This window comes from Petaurus breviceps, unplaced genomic scaffold (genome assembly GCF_028583685.1).
Source record: "Petaurus breviceps papuanus isolate PSGF00001 unplaced genomic scaffold, PetGlider_PUasm1.0 90638, whole genome shotgun sequence".
Lineage (NCBI taxonomy): Eukaryota > Metazoa > Chordata > Mammalia > Diprotodontia > Petauridae > Petaurus > Petaurus breviceps.
In genome coordinates this window covers 1,218,505-1,234,320 of record NW_027187295.1, presented here as the reverse complement: position 1 = coordinate 1,234,320, position 15,816 = coordinate 1,218,505, and the positions used below count along the sequence as shown (strand labels likewise).

The following is a 15,816-nucleotide window of genomic DNA, read 5'->3' as shown; positions in this document are numbered from 1 at the left end:
TTTGGTGCAGGAGTTCTTACTTCACTGTCTTCCTCTTGTTCCATGATTTGCTCCTTTTTGGCCCCAAAATAGAAGTCTAATGTTGGAATCTTCTGCCTGCTTTGTTTCCTTTGCCTGGTCATGTCGCCCCTCAGTCACTTGACCACTGGGCTTTTTGCCACAGTAAGACTCTGCCACCAGACAGGGGAGCTTTCATCCCAAACACTGGGGTTTTCTCAGCTTCCAGAGGTATTAGATGGTAGCCCTCTTTGAGCCTTCCACAGGCTCTGGAAAGCTGGACACATGCCCCATGACCTCTACCCTAGACTGCAATCCAGATCTAAGCACGTTAAAGCAAGAGCGATTAGCCTTCAGACTGGTGCTTGGTCCCCCTACACTCTGCAGGCCAGCAGGTGAACCTACCATGTGGCACTGGCTGGCTGTGCTGGTGTCTCAGCGGCTTCTCACCCTGGGGGCAAAAGCTGATGTACTGCCACTTACTGGGTCCCAAAGTCCTGACTGCACTGACCTCTCACTTTCTCCTTGGCATCTGTGTGTTGATAATTCTGGAAATGGCCACAGCTGCTGATGATTTGGAGTCCCTCCAGCCAGAGGCTTGTCAGTGCCACCCTGGGGCTAAAACCTCCAGCTCATGGTGGGCCTGGGCTTGACTCCCAGAGCACTGCGCTGTCTGATTCCTGCAGGCCTGTCAGGCTGTCCTCAGTGGGACCTTATCTTCTCATTTTGTGTCATTTTGTGAGTTCTGTAGTTCCAAAGTTTGATCAGAGTCCCCTTTTTACAATTTTTGGGGAAGGTGGAAGCCGGAGCTGCTTGGAGGTCATGCTTCTACTCTGCCATCATGGTTCCCTATTCTCTTCTCACTTTTTATGTTCTTTTTGGAATACAGCCATAGTCGCTTGCTTGCCTTCAGGGAAAATAATCTGAAATTGCTGTCTAGAATGGGTGAATCAGTTCACAACTATGCCAACATTGCAATAGCTACCCAATTTTCCATATCCTCTTCAACATTTATCATTTTTCTATTTTTGTCATGTTAGTCAATTGGATAGTTGTGAGGTAGTATTTCAGAATTGTTTTAATTTGATTTCTCTAAATCAAAATTTATTTAGAGCACTTTTTCATATACCTATAGAAATGTTTTATTTCTTTATTTGAAAATTTTTCATATCCTTCAACCATTTGTCAATTGGGAAATAGTTTGCTTTCTCATAAATTTGACTCAGTTGTCTGTATACTTGAGGATTAACACCTTTATCACAGACACTTGCTGCAAATATTGTTTCCTAGCTTTCTGCTTTCCTTGTAATCTCGGTTGCATTGGTTTTGTTTGTACAAAAACTTTTCAATTTACTCTCATTAAAATAGCCTATTCTACATTTAATAATGTTCTCTATCTTTTGTTTGGTCATGAATTCTTCCCCTTTCCATAAATCTGACAATAGACTATTCCTTGCTCTTCTTTCAGCAAGATGTAGTTTCCTTCCTTATCTGTTTTTTTTTTTTTTGTAGGGGGAAGACAAGGCAATTGGGGTTAAGTGTCTTGCCCAAGGTCACAGAGTTAATAATTGTGTCAAGTATCTGGGGTTGGATTTGAACTCAGGGCTTCCTGACACCAGGGCTAGTGCTCTATTCACTGTACCACATCACTGCCCTGTTCCTTGTCTCATTTAATTAGATCTCTTTTTGTTTTTGCCTTGTCTGACCTCAGAATTGTTACCACTGCTGTTTTTTTTCCTTCAGTTGAAGCATAACCATTTATGCTCTATCACCTTACTTTTGTTCTGTGTGTGTCCGTCTGTTTCAGGTGTGTTTCTTGTAAGCAACATATTGTAGGATTCTGTTTTTTTTTTTATCTACTCAGCTTTTCACTTCCACTTTAGGGGAGTATTCATTCCATTCACATTCACAGTTATAATTACTACCTATATATTTCCCTCCATCCTATTATCCCTCCTGTTTGTCCTCTCTTTCCTTTCACCCTTTCCTTCCTCACCAATGTTTTGCTTCTGTCTACCACTTCCTGTGATCTACCCTCCCTTATGTCAGCTCCTCCCCTTTACTTAATAATTTCCTCCCCTCTCACTTCCCTGTCAGATAATAGAGACTTCTATACTCAACTAATTGTGCATATTACTCCCTCTTTGAGTCACTAAGGAGAGCAAAGATCAATGAGAGTAAAATAAAGCAATGGCAATCACCCAAACTTCCATCTTTCCCTCCATTGTAATAGGTCTTTCTCAGCTTTTCATGTCAGATAATCTACCCCATTCTCCCTCTCGTTTTCTTATGCACCCTTTACTCTCCTCTTTCTTATCCCTTATTAAAAAAAAATTCATTCCCTCAAATTCACCTTATGCCTATATTCTCTGGCTACATATATTCCTTCTATATAGACTATTAGTGATACAACTTTAAGAGTTTAAAATATCATCTTCCTGTGTAGGGATATAAAGAGTTTGGTTATACTGAAGCCCTTATATATCCTTTTCCCTTTTTACCTGTTTATGCTTCTTTTGGGTTTTGATATTGAGGGACAATTTTTAAATATATTTCTAGTCTTTCCCTGATGAAGGCTTGAAGTATGTCTTTATCATTGAATGACCATTATTTTCCTTGATGTCTTATGCTTAATTTCACTTGTATGTGATTCTTGGTTGTAGTCCTAGCTCCAATGCCCTCCAGAAATATTATGTTCCATAACCTCACCTACTTTATTGTTGCAGTTGCCAGTTCTTTCTGATCTTGGTTTTGATTATCTGATATTTGAATTATCTCTTTCTTTCCACTTGCATTACTTTTTCTTTGAACTGATAACTTTCCAATTCATCTAAAAAGTTCCTTGGGGTTTTTATTTTGGGAAAATTTTGCTGAAACTATTGGTATATTCTTTCAATGCCCATTTTTCCTTCTTGTTCCAGGACATCAGGGCAGTTTTCCATGATAATTTCTTGAAAGATGCTGTCTAGTGTCCAGGTGCTTCATTTGATTGTTACTTTCAGATATTTCAATGATTCTGATATTGTCTCTCCTAAATCTATTTTCCAAGTCAATTGTTTTTCCCCAGGAAGTTTTTTTTTATATTTTCTTTCATTTTTTTCATTCTTTTGAATTTGTTTCATTGATTCTTGATATCTCATAGAGTAATTATCTTTTACTTATCCGATTCTTAAAAGTGAGAATCGATTGTTTTCCTCAATTAGTTTTTGTAATTTATTTTCTATTTCACTAATTGGACTTTTTCAGACAATGTTTTCTTCAGAGGACTTTTCCATCTTCTTTTTCATTTCATTAATTCTACTTTGTAAGCAGTTGCTTTGACTTCCAGGAACCAAGAGGGCAGAGAAAACAACAAATTGCTGTTCCTCTTGTATATTCACCTCCAAGCAACCAAGCAACCATAAAATAGCAACCTTGAACAATTCTAAAGAGTGGAACCAGTGGGAAGATAGGGTGCAGCAGTCTTTTAGTTTGGGGTGTCAAAAAAGGTGGATGTCATTCGGGTAAAAGGAGAGTGCAGTCCAGTGAGAAAGCATTTCAGCAAGCCAACAGTAATCCCCACCTCAGAAAACTAGAAGGAGATACTGAGCATCATGGTGGAGGAGCAGGGAAATGCCAACACTAGGACCTCCCACATACCCTCTTGCAGCTTAGGAAAATTTGCAGAAAGCAGTTCAAAGAACTAACACACATAGCAGTGCAACACTGGGCAAGCAGGAATCCTCCAGCAGCTAGATTGCCTATGCTTCAGCACAATGCATGGAGGGCAGATTAGCCAGACCTCCACTTGCTTCAGCACAGCCCGGGAGTGTCAAGCACCATCCAGCTCCCTGACCTCCAGGTGCTTCAGAGCAGGCCAGGTGGAAAAATCATCTTCCAAGGGTCAGATCTCCATTTGCTTAAATGCAGACCTGTGGAAATGCAGAAAAACCCCACTTGGCATCAGCACATGCCAGACACCAAAACTAGGACCCCATCTCAGCAAGAGGTAAGCTGCTAAACCCATACAGCCTCCAGCTGTGAGCATCTTCGGCCCAGCACACAACATCAGATACCAGGTCCCTGGCCCCATAGCATAAGAAAGTTTGGGACAGTGCCTCCTATGCTGCACCAGGGCAGCAGGACTTTAAAATACAGAAAAGAAGCCACCCAAAAAGACATGACCAGGGAGCAAAAATGAACCTTGACAATAGAGAGCTTCTATGACAACAGGTTACATCAGAACACACACTCAGAAAAGGAAAATATTTTCCATATACTTCTATCAGAAACTTAAAGGGGGAATATGAATTGCCCTCAAGCACAAAAAGTCTTCTTGGAAGAACTCAAGAAAGATTTAAAAATCAGATAAAAGAAGTAGAAAAAAATCAGAGAAAGAAATGACAGGTATGCAAAAGAGTGTTAACGTTTTATAAAAGGAAAGACAAAATTTGACCGAAGAAAACAGCTCCTTAAAAAGGAAAGTTAGCCAAATGGAAAAAAAAAAGCTACAAAACTGTTTGAAGAAAATAATTCCTTAAAAATTACAATTGGGTAAGTGAAAGCTAATGCTTCTATGAGACATCAAGAATCAGTCAAAATCAAAAGGATGAAAAAATAGAAGTTGTAAAATACCTCACTGGAAAAACAACTGTATGTAAAACAGATACAACAGAGATAATTTTAAAATTATTGGACTGCATTAAAAGCATGATAAAAAAAGAGCCTGGACAGCATCTTTCAAAAAATCACTAAGGAAAACTGCCCTAATATCCTAGAAACAGAGGGCAAAATAGACACTGAAAGAATCCACTGATGCCATTCCGAAAGAAATACCAAAATGAAAATGACAGGGAATATTGTAACCAAATTCAGCAATCATAAGTTTAAGGAGAAGATACTGCAACAGCCAGAAAAAAAATAAATATAGTGAAGCCACAGACAGAATTATGCAGGATTTAGCAGCTTCTACATTAAAGGATTTGAGGACTTAGAATATAATATTCTGGAATGCAAAAGAAGTTGTATTACAACCATGAAAAAACTACCCAAGAAAACTGAGCATAATCTTTCATGGGAGAAGATATACATTCAATAAAATAGAGGACTTTTAATCATTCTTCATTGGCAGAAAACACAGCTGAACAGAAAAAAATCAATCTTCAATACAAGACTCAAGAGAAGCATAAAACACTAAATAGGGAAGGGAAAAAAACAATATTCAATAAGGTTAAACTGTTTACATCCATTCATGTGAAGGTGATACTGATTATTCTTGAGAACTATATCTTTATTATAGCAATTAGAAGGGGTATATATAGACAGAGGGTTTGGGTATAACTTTCTTTCATATGATAATAAAAATAATTGATTGAGGTGAGAAAAAAAAGAAATGTACTGAGAGAAGAGGAAAAGGAGAGGCAGAATATGTAAGTTACATCACATGAAGAGATACAAAGAACTATCACAGTAGAGAGAAAGGAAGGGGACAAACAATTTGAACCTTACTTTCTCATCAGATTTGACTCTAAGATTAAAAAAACATACAAAATATGTTAGGTATAGAAATCTATTTTGCTCTATGGGGAAGTAAGAAGAGGAAAGGGAAAATGGGGGTGGGTGGATAGAAACCAAGGAAAAAAAAGAGGAAAGAAGAAGGGGTAAGGGGAAAGGGAAAGAAAATGAAGAGGAGCTGATAAAAGGGAGGGGAGAATAAAGGAGAGAGTGGTCAGAAACAAAGCATGGCTGAGGAGGGAGAGGGTGAAAAGAGAACGCAATGCATAAACTGGGGGACATAGATTGAGAGAAAAACACAGGTAGTAATCATAAGTATGAAGATGAATGGAATGAACTCTCACATAAAACAGAAGCAGAGAGCAGAGTGAATTAAACACCATAATCCTAAAATATGTTGTTTACAAGAAAAATATTTGAAGCAGAGAGATACATACAGAATAAATATGAAAGGCTGAGGTAGAATAAATTATGCTTCAGCTGAAGTAAAGAAAAGCAGGAGAGAGGGGAGAGTCAAGATGGCAGAGTAAAAGCATGAACTTCCTGGGGGTCTTGTTTCAACCACCTCTAATACCTATACAATATGACTCTAAACAAATTTTAGAGCTATAGAACCAACAAAGTGAGAGAGTGAAACAAATCTCCCACTGAGAGCAGCCTGGTAGGTCAACAGGAAGGGTCTACCAGACCCAGCTAGGAGCAGAGTGCAGTCCTGAATGAGCCATGCTGGCCCAGACCCAGGAAGCCCAAACCTAAGGCACCGACTGGCTGGAGCAGGATTCAGGAGAGTGAATCACTGGCAGCTTTGGTGGTTTCCAGACTTCTCAACCCATAAATGACAAAGAATAAGTAAAAGGTCAGTGGGGAACCCTGTTGATTGTGACTGAGAGAAGAGCACAGTTTGATTCCTGCCACCAGGGCAGCAGAGGTGAAGGTGGCTGCCATTTCTGCTGCTGCTGCAGCTCCTTCCAGCTCCAGGGTTACAGATAAAAGGGGGACCAAGTGTCCATTCAGAGGGAATTTGCAATTATCTCTCTGCTGGCACTGAGGCAGCATTCTCTTGCTTTGTCCTGCTGAGATCTTGGTTGCATTCTAGGGTGGTGGTCCTGGGATGATGAGTGCCTGTGTGGCAAAACTTATTGGGGCTGTGGTAAAAAAGCCCTCCTCACAATTCTGAGGCAGGTGGCTGGAATAAAATTCTGAAAACAGTTCACAAAGCCCCAGAAATTTGGGTCACAGCACTCTCCACTCTGGAATCAGAGTTGTACTGTGGTAAAGAGCTCTCAAGTAAAGTAATTGGCTGGCAAGAAGAAGAAACAGAGGAAGTGCAATCAGACTATAGAATCCTTTTTTGGAACAAAGAGGATCAAAACAAAGAAGGAAAAGAAGACAACAAAGTCAGAATTCCTACAACAAAAGTCTCAAAGAAAAATATGAATTGGTCGCATGCCATGGAAGAGTTCAAGAAGGATTTTGAAAATCAAGTAAGATAAATAGGGAGAAAATGGGAAGATAAATGAAAATGATGCAAAAAAAATCATGAAAAATTAGTCAAAAACCTGACTGAAGAAAATAAAATCTTAAAAAATAGACTATGTAAAATGGTAAAAGATGTCCATAAAGCCAATGAGAAGAATGACTTAAAAAGCTGATTTGGCCAGATGGAAAAGGAATTTCAAAAACCCACTGAAGAAAATAATTGCTTCAAAATTATATTGGATCAAATAAAAGTCAATGACTTTGTGATAAATCAAGATAATATAAAGCAGATCCAAACAAATGAAAAAATAAAAGGTAATGTGAACCATATCATTGGAGAAAAACGCTGACCTAGAAAATAGACCTAGGAGAAATAATTTAAAAATTATTGGGCTACCTGAAAGCCATGATCAAAAAAGAGCCTAGACACCATCTTTCAAGAATTTATCAAGGAAAATTGTCCTGACATTCTAGAGCCAGTGGGCAAAATAGAAATGGAAAAAAAATCCACCAATAACCTCTTGAAAGAATCTCCAAAAGAAATCTCCTAGGAATATTATAGCAAAATTCCAGAGCTCTCAAGTCAAGGAGAAAATATTACAAGCAGTCAGGAAGAAACAATTTGAGTATTGTGGAAACATAATCAGGATAACACAAGATCTAGCTGCTTCTACACTAAGGGATCAAAGGGCTTGGAATATTATATTCTGGAGGTCAAAGGAGCTGGGAGAAAAAACCAAGAATCACCTACCCAGTAAAACTGATTACAATGTTTCAGGGGAAAATATGGATATTCAATGAAAAAGAGGACTTTCAAGCATTCTTGATGATAAGACCAGAATTGAACATAAAATGTGGCTCTATAATACAAGAATCAAGAGAAGCATGAGAAAGTAAACAGGAAAATAAATCATAATGAATTTGTTAAAGTTGAGCTATTTACATCATTATATGGAAAAATTAAAATTGTAACTCATGAGACTTTTCTCAGTATGAGGATAGTTGAAGGTTATATATGCATATATGTATACATATGTATGTATGCATAGGAAGGTATATCTGTGCATATGTGTGCCTATGTGTAAGTATGTACATGTATACATAGACAGAGGGAAAAGGATGAGTAGAATATGAAGGGAGGATATCTGAAAATAAAATTAAGAGTTGAGAGAGGAATATATTGGAAGAGGGTCAAAGGGAAAAATAGAAGTGGGTAAATTGTCTCACATAAAAGAGGCAAGAGAAAACTTTTACAATGGAGGGGAAGAGCAGAAAGGTGAAAGGGAATGAATCAACCTTTCTCTTATTGGATTTCATTCAAGGATGGAATAACATACACACTCAATTGGTTATTTTACCCTCCAGGAAAGTAGAGGTGAAGGAGATAAGGGGGGGGGGGAGATAGAAGAGAGCGCATAGTGGAGGAGAGAGTAGTTAGAATCAAACACTTTTGAAAAGGGACAGGGTCAAAGTAGAAAATAGAATAAGTGGGGGATGGGATAGGATGAAGGGAAGTATAGTTAGTCTTTCACAATATAACTACTATGGAAATGTTTAGCATAACTACACATGAAAAACCTATATTAAATTTCTTGTCTTCCCAGTAGGAGTTGGTGAGGAGGGAAGAAGGAAAAGAATCTGAAATTCAATGTTTAAAAACAAATGTTAAAAATTGTTTTTTATGTGCTATAGGGAAATAACATATACAGCCAATGGGGTACAGAAATCCATCTTGCCCTGCAGGACAGTAATGTGAGGCTGGAGGGGTAAGACATTAGAAATAACAGATTGTGACAAGGGGTATTCAGAATGCTTGCTATCTTGGGGTGGTTGGTAGGGGAGAGATGGGGAAAAATTTTGTAACTCAAATCTTGGGGAAATGAATGTTGAAAGCTGAAAAATAAATAAATGAAGAAAGAAAAAAGAAAAGCAGGAGTAGAAACCCTGATGTCAGATAAAGCAAAAGCAACAATGAATCTAATTAAGTGAGATAAGGAAAGTATACATAAATTATCAAAGACCAAGGCTTCTTAAAAAATTTTCAACTTAAGAAACATTTTTATATTTTGATTTTGTGGGCAGTATTCATTTACGGTATGTGGCCTGGGGGTATATGCAGTAGAAAATGCCCACACTTTGTGTTCAGAACCAAGGTTGCAGTGAAGTTGCATAATAATGGGGCAGAGCTGCAAGCAAACCTTGAATATATTAAGTATTTGATTTTTAATTTATTTTGATGAATAAATATTCAAAAATATTTTAATGTCAAATATTTCATGACTTCATAAGGGATCATGGTCCACAGTTCAGGAAGTTGTTTTATAAACATTAAAGTAATATCAATACTAAACATATATGCACCAAGTGGTATTGCTTCCAAATTCTTACAAGAAAAGTTAAGTGAGTTACAGGAAGAAATAGACATCAAAGTATACTAGTGTGGAATTTCAACCACCCTCTCTCAGAACTAGATAAATCTAACCACAAAATAAACAAGAAAGAATTTAAGGAGATGAATATAATTTTAGAAAAGTTAGATAGGGTAGAACTCTGGAGAAAACTGAATGGGGATAGAAAGGAATACAACATTTCTCAGGAATACATGGCACCTACATAAAAAGTCACCATATAGTAGGGTATAAAAAGCTCATAATCCAGTACAGAAAGTCAGAAGTATAAAATGCATACTTTTACATCATGATGAAATGAAAATTATGTGTAATAAATAGTCATGGAAAAATAAACTAAAATAAATTGGAAATTAAATAAGCTAATGCTAAAGAATAAGTGGTTAGGGGCAGAGTCAAGATGGTGGAGAAGAAACAGGACTTCTGCCTGGCTCCTCTTCCCACCTTCTCCAATTTATGTAAAAAAAATGACTTGAAACAAACTTTGGAGCTACAGAACCCACAAAATGATAGAGAGAATCTAACTTTCCACTGAAGATAGTCTGGCAGGTCAGCAAGAAAAGGCAAGCACAGCACTGTGGGGGCCAAGCTCAGCCCCCCATGAGCCAGAGGTTTTAGCATCAGGGTGGCCACAGCCAGCCCCTGGCTGCAGGGACTTCACATCACCAGCAGCTGTGACATTTTCCAGAATTATCAACCCATAGATGCTAAAGACAAAGTGAGAGTTCAGTGCAGCATGGAGAGATGCTTTTTTGGGGGGGGGAATTGGGAGCTCAGGATAATGGTCCAGCCTTTATCCCATGGAGGGAGAAGCAGCTGGGGTGCCATGACCATACAGCCACTGCCTCTTGGTTACTTCAGAGCTCCTGGCCTGAAGATTGTAGGGGGACCAAGCACCTAGTCTGAGAGGTAATCCCTCTTGTTTTAACCTGGTTGGATTGGGATTGCAGTCTAGGGTGGAGGTCCTGGCATGCATGACCAGTATGCCAGAGTGTGTGGAGTCTTCACAGAAAGTGCCCAATTAATAGCTCCAGCATCTGAGAAAACCCCAGTGATTTGGAACAAAGCTCCTCTCTCTGGTACCAGAGTTCTACTGTGGCAAAAAGCTCAAAACTCAAGTAATATAGTTGCAACATGAGCAAGCAAAGGGAGCAAAGCAAGCAGAGCAATCACACATTAGACTACTATTTGGGGGACTAAAAGGATCAAAACATGCAACAGGAGGAAGACAATGAAGTCAGAACTCCTGCACTAAAAGCTTACAAGAAAAATATGAGCTGGTTACAGGCCATAGAGTAGCTTAAGAAGTATTTTGAAAACCAAATAAGAGAAATGGAGGAACAATTGGGAAGAGAAATGAGAATGATGCAAGAAAATCATGAAATGAGAGTTAACAACCTGACTGAAGAAAATAAAACCTTAAAAAATTGACTAACTCAAATGGCATAAGAGGCCCAAAAAGCCAATGAGGAGCATAATGCCTTAAAAAGGTGAACTGGCCCGATGGAAAAAAAGAATCTCAAAAGCTCTCTGCAGAGAATCATTCCTTCAGAATTAGATTGGAGCAAATAGAAGCTAGTGATTTTATGAGAAATCAAGATACTATTAAACAGATCCAAACAAATGAAAAAAAAAGGAAGCAATATGAAATACTTCATTGGAAAAACCACTGACAGGGAAAATAGATCCAGGAAAGATAGTTTAAAAATTATTGGTCAACCTTAACACCATGATAAAAAAAAAGAATGTAGACATCATTCTTCAAGAAATTGTCATGGAAAATTGCCCTAATAATTTAGAATGAGAGGGCAAAATAGAGGTTGAAAGAATCCACCAATCACCTCCTGAAAATGATCTGAAAACAAAATCTCCTAGGTATATTATAGTCAGGTTCAGGAATTCCCAGATCAAGAAGAAAATATTACAAGCAGCCAGGAAGGAGCAATTTGAATATTGTGAAAACATAAACAGGATAACCCAGATCTGGCAGCATCTACACTGAGGAATCAAAGGGATTGGAATACGATAATCTAGAGAGCAAAGCAGCTGAGATTAAAACCAAGAATCACCTCCCTGGCAAAACTGAATATCATGTTTCAGGAGAAAATATGTTCATTCAATGGAATAGATGATTTTCAAGCATTCTTGATGAAAAAAGCAGAGTTGAATACAAAATTTGACATTCAGATACAAGAAGCAAGAGAAGCATGAGATGCTAAATAAGGAAAAGAAATCATAAGGAACTTATCAATGTTGAACTATTTACATTACTACATGGAAAAATGATAATTGTAACTTATAAAACTTTTCTTAGTATGAGAATAGTTGAACCAAATAGAAATGTATGTGTGTATTCACATACATACATACGTACACACACACACACACATATATATATATATATATATATGTCTATATAGGAGGGTATACGGGTATATGAATACATATGTGAATTTGTGTATATATGTGGCACTGGTATATATAGAGGTCACAGGACCAAATTAATAGGATGTGATAATACCTAAAAGGAGAAATTAAGAGGTGAGAGAGGAATACAATGAGAGAAGATGGGGAGATTCAGAATTGGGTAAATTATCTCATATAGAAGAGGCAAGGGAAAACTTTTAGAATGGAGGGGAAGAACAAGAAGGCAAAAGGGAATGAGTCAACCTTATTCTCATTGAATTTGACTTAGGGAGGGAATGATATGAACACTAAATAGGGTATCTCATCCTACAGGAGAGTAAGGGGGAAGAGGATGACAGGGGGGTTGATGGAAAGAGGGCATTCTGGGAGGATGGGAAGTTGAAAGTACCCACTTTTGAGAAGGCACAGGATCAAAGTAAAGAATAGAACAAGTGGTGGGTGTGATAGGATGGAGGGAAATATAGTCAGTGCTTCACAAATATCACTATGAAAATGTTTTCCATAGCTAAAATTGTACAACCTACATTGAATTGCTCATCTTCCCAGTAATGGTGGGTGACGAGGGAGGAAGGGAAAGAATCTGGAATTCAATGTTTTATAATCAAATGTTGATATATATAATTTTCTATGTAAGTGGGAAATAAGACTGGGGCATAGAGTTCCACAGTGCCTTACTGGAAAGTTGGAGGGGCAATGGGGGAAGATATGGGAAAAAGCAGGTTGGGTGAGGGGATATTCAGTGGGCTGCTGTTTTGGAGTGGTGGGTAGGCGATAAATGAGGAGAAAATTTGCAACCCAAAATCTTGTGGAAATGGTGTAAACTAAAAAATAAAAAAGAGTAAAAATAAAAAAAAACAAATACCCCCCCCAAAGAAAGAATGGTGGTTAAAACAAGAAATCATAAAATAATCTATAACTTCACACAAGAGAATTACAACAATGAGACAATATAACAAAACATATAGTTTACAGCCAAAGCAGTCCTTAGGGGAAATTTTACATCTCTGAATGTTTACATGAATAAAATAGAGAATGATGAGATTAATGAATTGGGCCTGCAAATAAAAAGCTAAAAAAATTAATCCCCAATAAAATATAAAATTAGAAACTTTGAGAACCAAAAGAGACATTAATAGAACCAAAATTAAGAAAACTCTTTAACTATTAAAGAAAAAGTAGACCTTATTTTGTGAAAAAACAACATAATACATACAATTTCAATTAATTTGGTTAAAAAGAAGAAAGAAAAAAAAACAAATTACCAATATCAAAAGTGAAAAAGGTGTATTCACCACCAATGAAAAGCAAATTAAATCAATAATCAGGAGCTATTTTACCTAATTTATGCCAATAAATCTTTCTCAGTGAAATGGCTGAAAATTTAAAAAAAATATAAATTCCCCAGATTAATGGATGAGAAAAGAAAATAGTTCAATAACCTCATTTCAGAAAAAGAAATTGAACAAAAAATCAATGAATTCCTTAAGAAAAAATCTTCAAGGTCAGATGGATTCACAAGTGAATTCTACAAATCTTTTATAGAACAAATATTTCCAATATTATGTAACTATTTGAAAACAGGTGAAGTCCTACCAAATTATTTTTTATTATTCAAATATTTTACTGATATCTAAATCAGAAAGAACCAAAACAGATAAAGAAAATTATAGACCAACTTCCCTATTGAATATTGATGCAAAAGTTTTAAGTTAAATATTGACAAATAGATGACAGTAATTTATCTCAAGGGTAATATCAGGAATGCAGGGCTGGTTTAATATTAGGAAAATTATCAACACAATTGCCTTATCAATAACAATACTAATAGATAATGTATGATTATGTTAATGGATGCAGAAAATGCTTTTGTCAAAATATCACAGCCATTCCTGTTAAGAACACTGAAGAGCAAAGGAATAAATGGAGTTTTCCTTAAAATGATAAGTGCCATCCATCTAAAGCCATTAGCAAGCATTATATTTAATGAACATAAGCTAGACACTTTCCAAATAAAATCAAAGGCCAGTCAAGGATGTCAATTTTCACCACTTTTATTCAATGTTGTACTAGATTAATTTTGGCTTTAGCAATAAGAGAAGAAAGAGAAATTCAAGGAATTAGACTACACAAGGAGGAAACAAAACTATCACTCTTTGCATAAAATATGAAGGCATATTTAGAGATACTTAGAGAATCAACTAAAAACTCCTTGAAACAACTAACAACTTTAACAAAGTTGCAAGGTATAAAATAGACTAACAAAATCATTGGCATTTCTATATATTACTAACAAGGCTCAACAGCAAGAGATACAAAGGGAAATACCATTTAAAATAACTGTGAGCAACATAAAATATTTGAGAGTCTACTTGCCAAGAAAAACTCAAGAGCTATATGAACACAATTATAAAACACTATTCATACAAAGTCAGATCCAAAAACCTGAGAAATATCAGTTGCTCATGGGTAGGCAGAACCAATATAATAAAAATTACAATTCTATATAAATTGATTTACTTATTCAGTGTCATATCAAACATACTACCAAAAATTAATTTATAGAACTAGAAAAATAATGACAAAATTTATCTGTAAGAAAAAAAAGATCAAGATTATTAAAGGAATTAAGGGAAAATAAATGCATGGGAAGGTGACCTAGTCATAAGAGATTTAAAACTGTATTTTAAAGCAGAAATCATTTGGTACTGGCTAAGAAAAAGAATGGTAGAACAATGGAATAGGTTAGTAACAGAAAAAAAAAACTGTAGTCAATGACTACAATTACAAATCCACTATTTGATAAGCCCAAAGACTACAGATTCTATGAAAAGAACCCACTCTTTGACAAAAACTGCTGGAAAAACTAGAAAATATTATGGCAGAAACTAGGCATAGACCAACATTTTACACTGTATACCAAGACAAGTTCAAAATCGGTACATGATTTATACATAAAGACTGATACCATAAGCAAAATAGGAGAGCAAGGAATAGTTTATCTCTCAGATCTGTGGAGAAGGGAAGAATTTATGTGTAGAGAAGAGATAGAGAACATTATAAAATGCAAAATGGATAATTTTGATTGTATTAAATTAAAAAGGTTTTGCAGAAACAAAACCAATGCAACCCAGATAAGAAGTGGAAGCAGATAGCTGGGAAACTATTTTTACAACCAGTGTCTCAAACAAAGACCTCATTTCTTAAATATATAGAGAAATGAGTCAAATTTATATGAATACTAATCATTCCTGAACTTATAAATGGTCAAAGGATATTTACAGGCAGTTTTCAGATGAAGAAATAAACGCTGTCTATTGTTGTAGGAAAAAAAAATTTGTTCTACATCACTATTGATTAGGTAAATGCAAAATAAGATAAATCTGAGGTACCACCTTACACCTGTATGATTGGCTAATATGATAAAATAAAGGAAAATCATAAATGTTTGAAAAGATGTGGTAAAATTGGAACACATGCATTCTTGGTGGAGTTGTGAACTGATCTAACCATTCTGGAAAGCAAGTTGGAACTATGCCAAAAGAAAAACAAACTGCGCATACCTGTTTATCCAGCTATACCACTACTAGTTTTATATCCCAAAGAAAATTTTAAGAAGGGAAAAAGATTTATTTACACAAAAATATTTATATAAATTCTTTTTGTGTTGGCAAAGAATTGGAAATTGAGAGTATGCTTATCAACTGAGGAATGACTGAAAATAAGTCATATATTAATGTAATGGAATATTCTTGTACTATATGAAATACCTGAACTTACAGGAACTTATGCTGAGTGAAATAAGCAGAACCAAGGGTGCACTGTACACAGTAACAGCACCACTGTGTAGAATCTGAAAACAAATCCAAGTATACTCTTTTTTTCTTTTTGTTTTCCCCCTTTGTTCTCATTTTAACTTCACAACATGACTAATGTGGAAATAGGTCTAATAGTATTGTGCATGTATATACCCTATATCCAATTGCATGCATTCCTATGAAGGGGTAGTGGAGGG

The 15,816-nt window shown here is 36.3% G+C and overlaps 1 pseudogene; it reads left to right on the top strand.

Annotated features, from left to right (window-relative positions):
* Nucleotides 1-235: 235 nt before the first annotated feature.
* The window catches only part of LOC138143303 (eukaryotic translation initiation factor 4B pseudogene), a 72,363-nt pseudogene continuing 56,782 nt past the window's right edge, over nt 236-15,816 (top strand).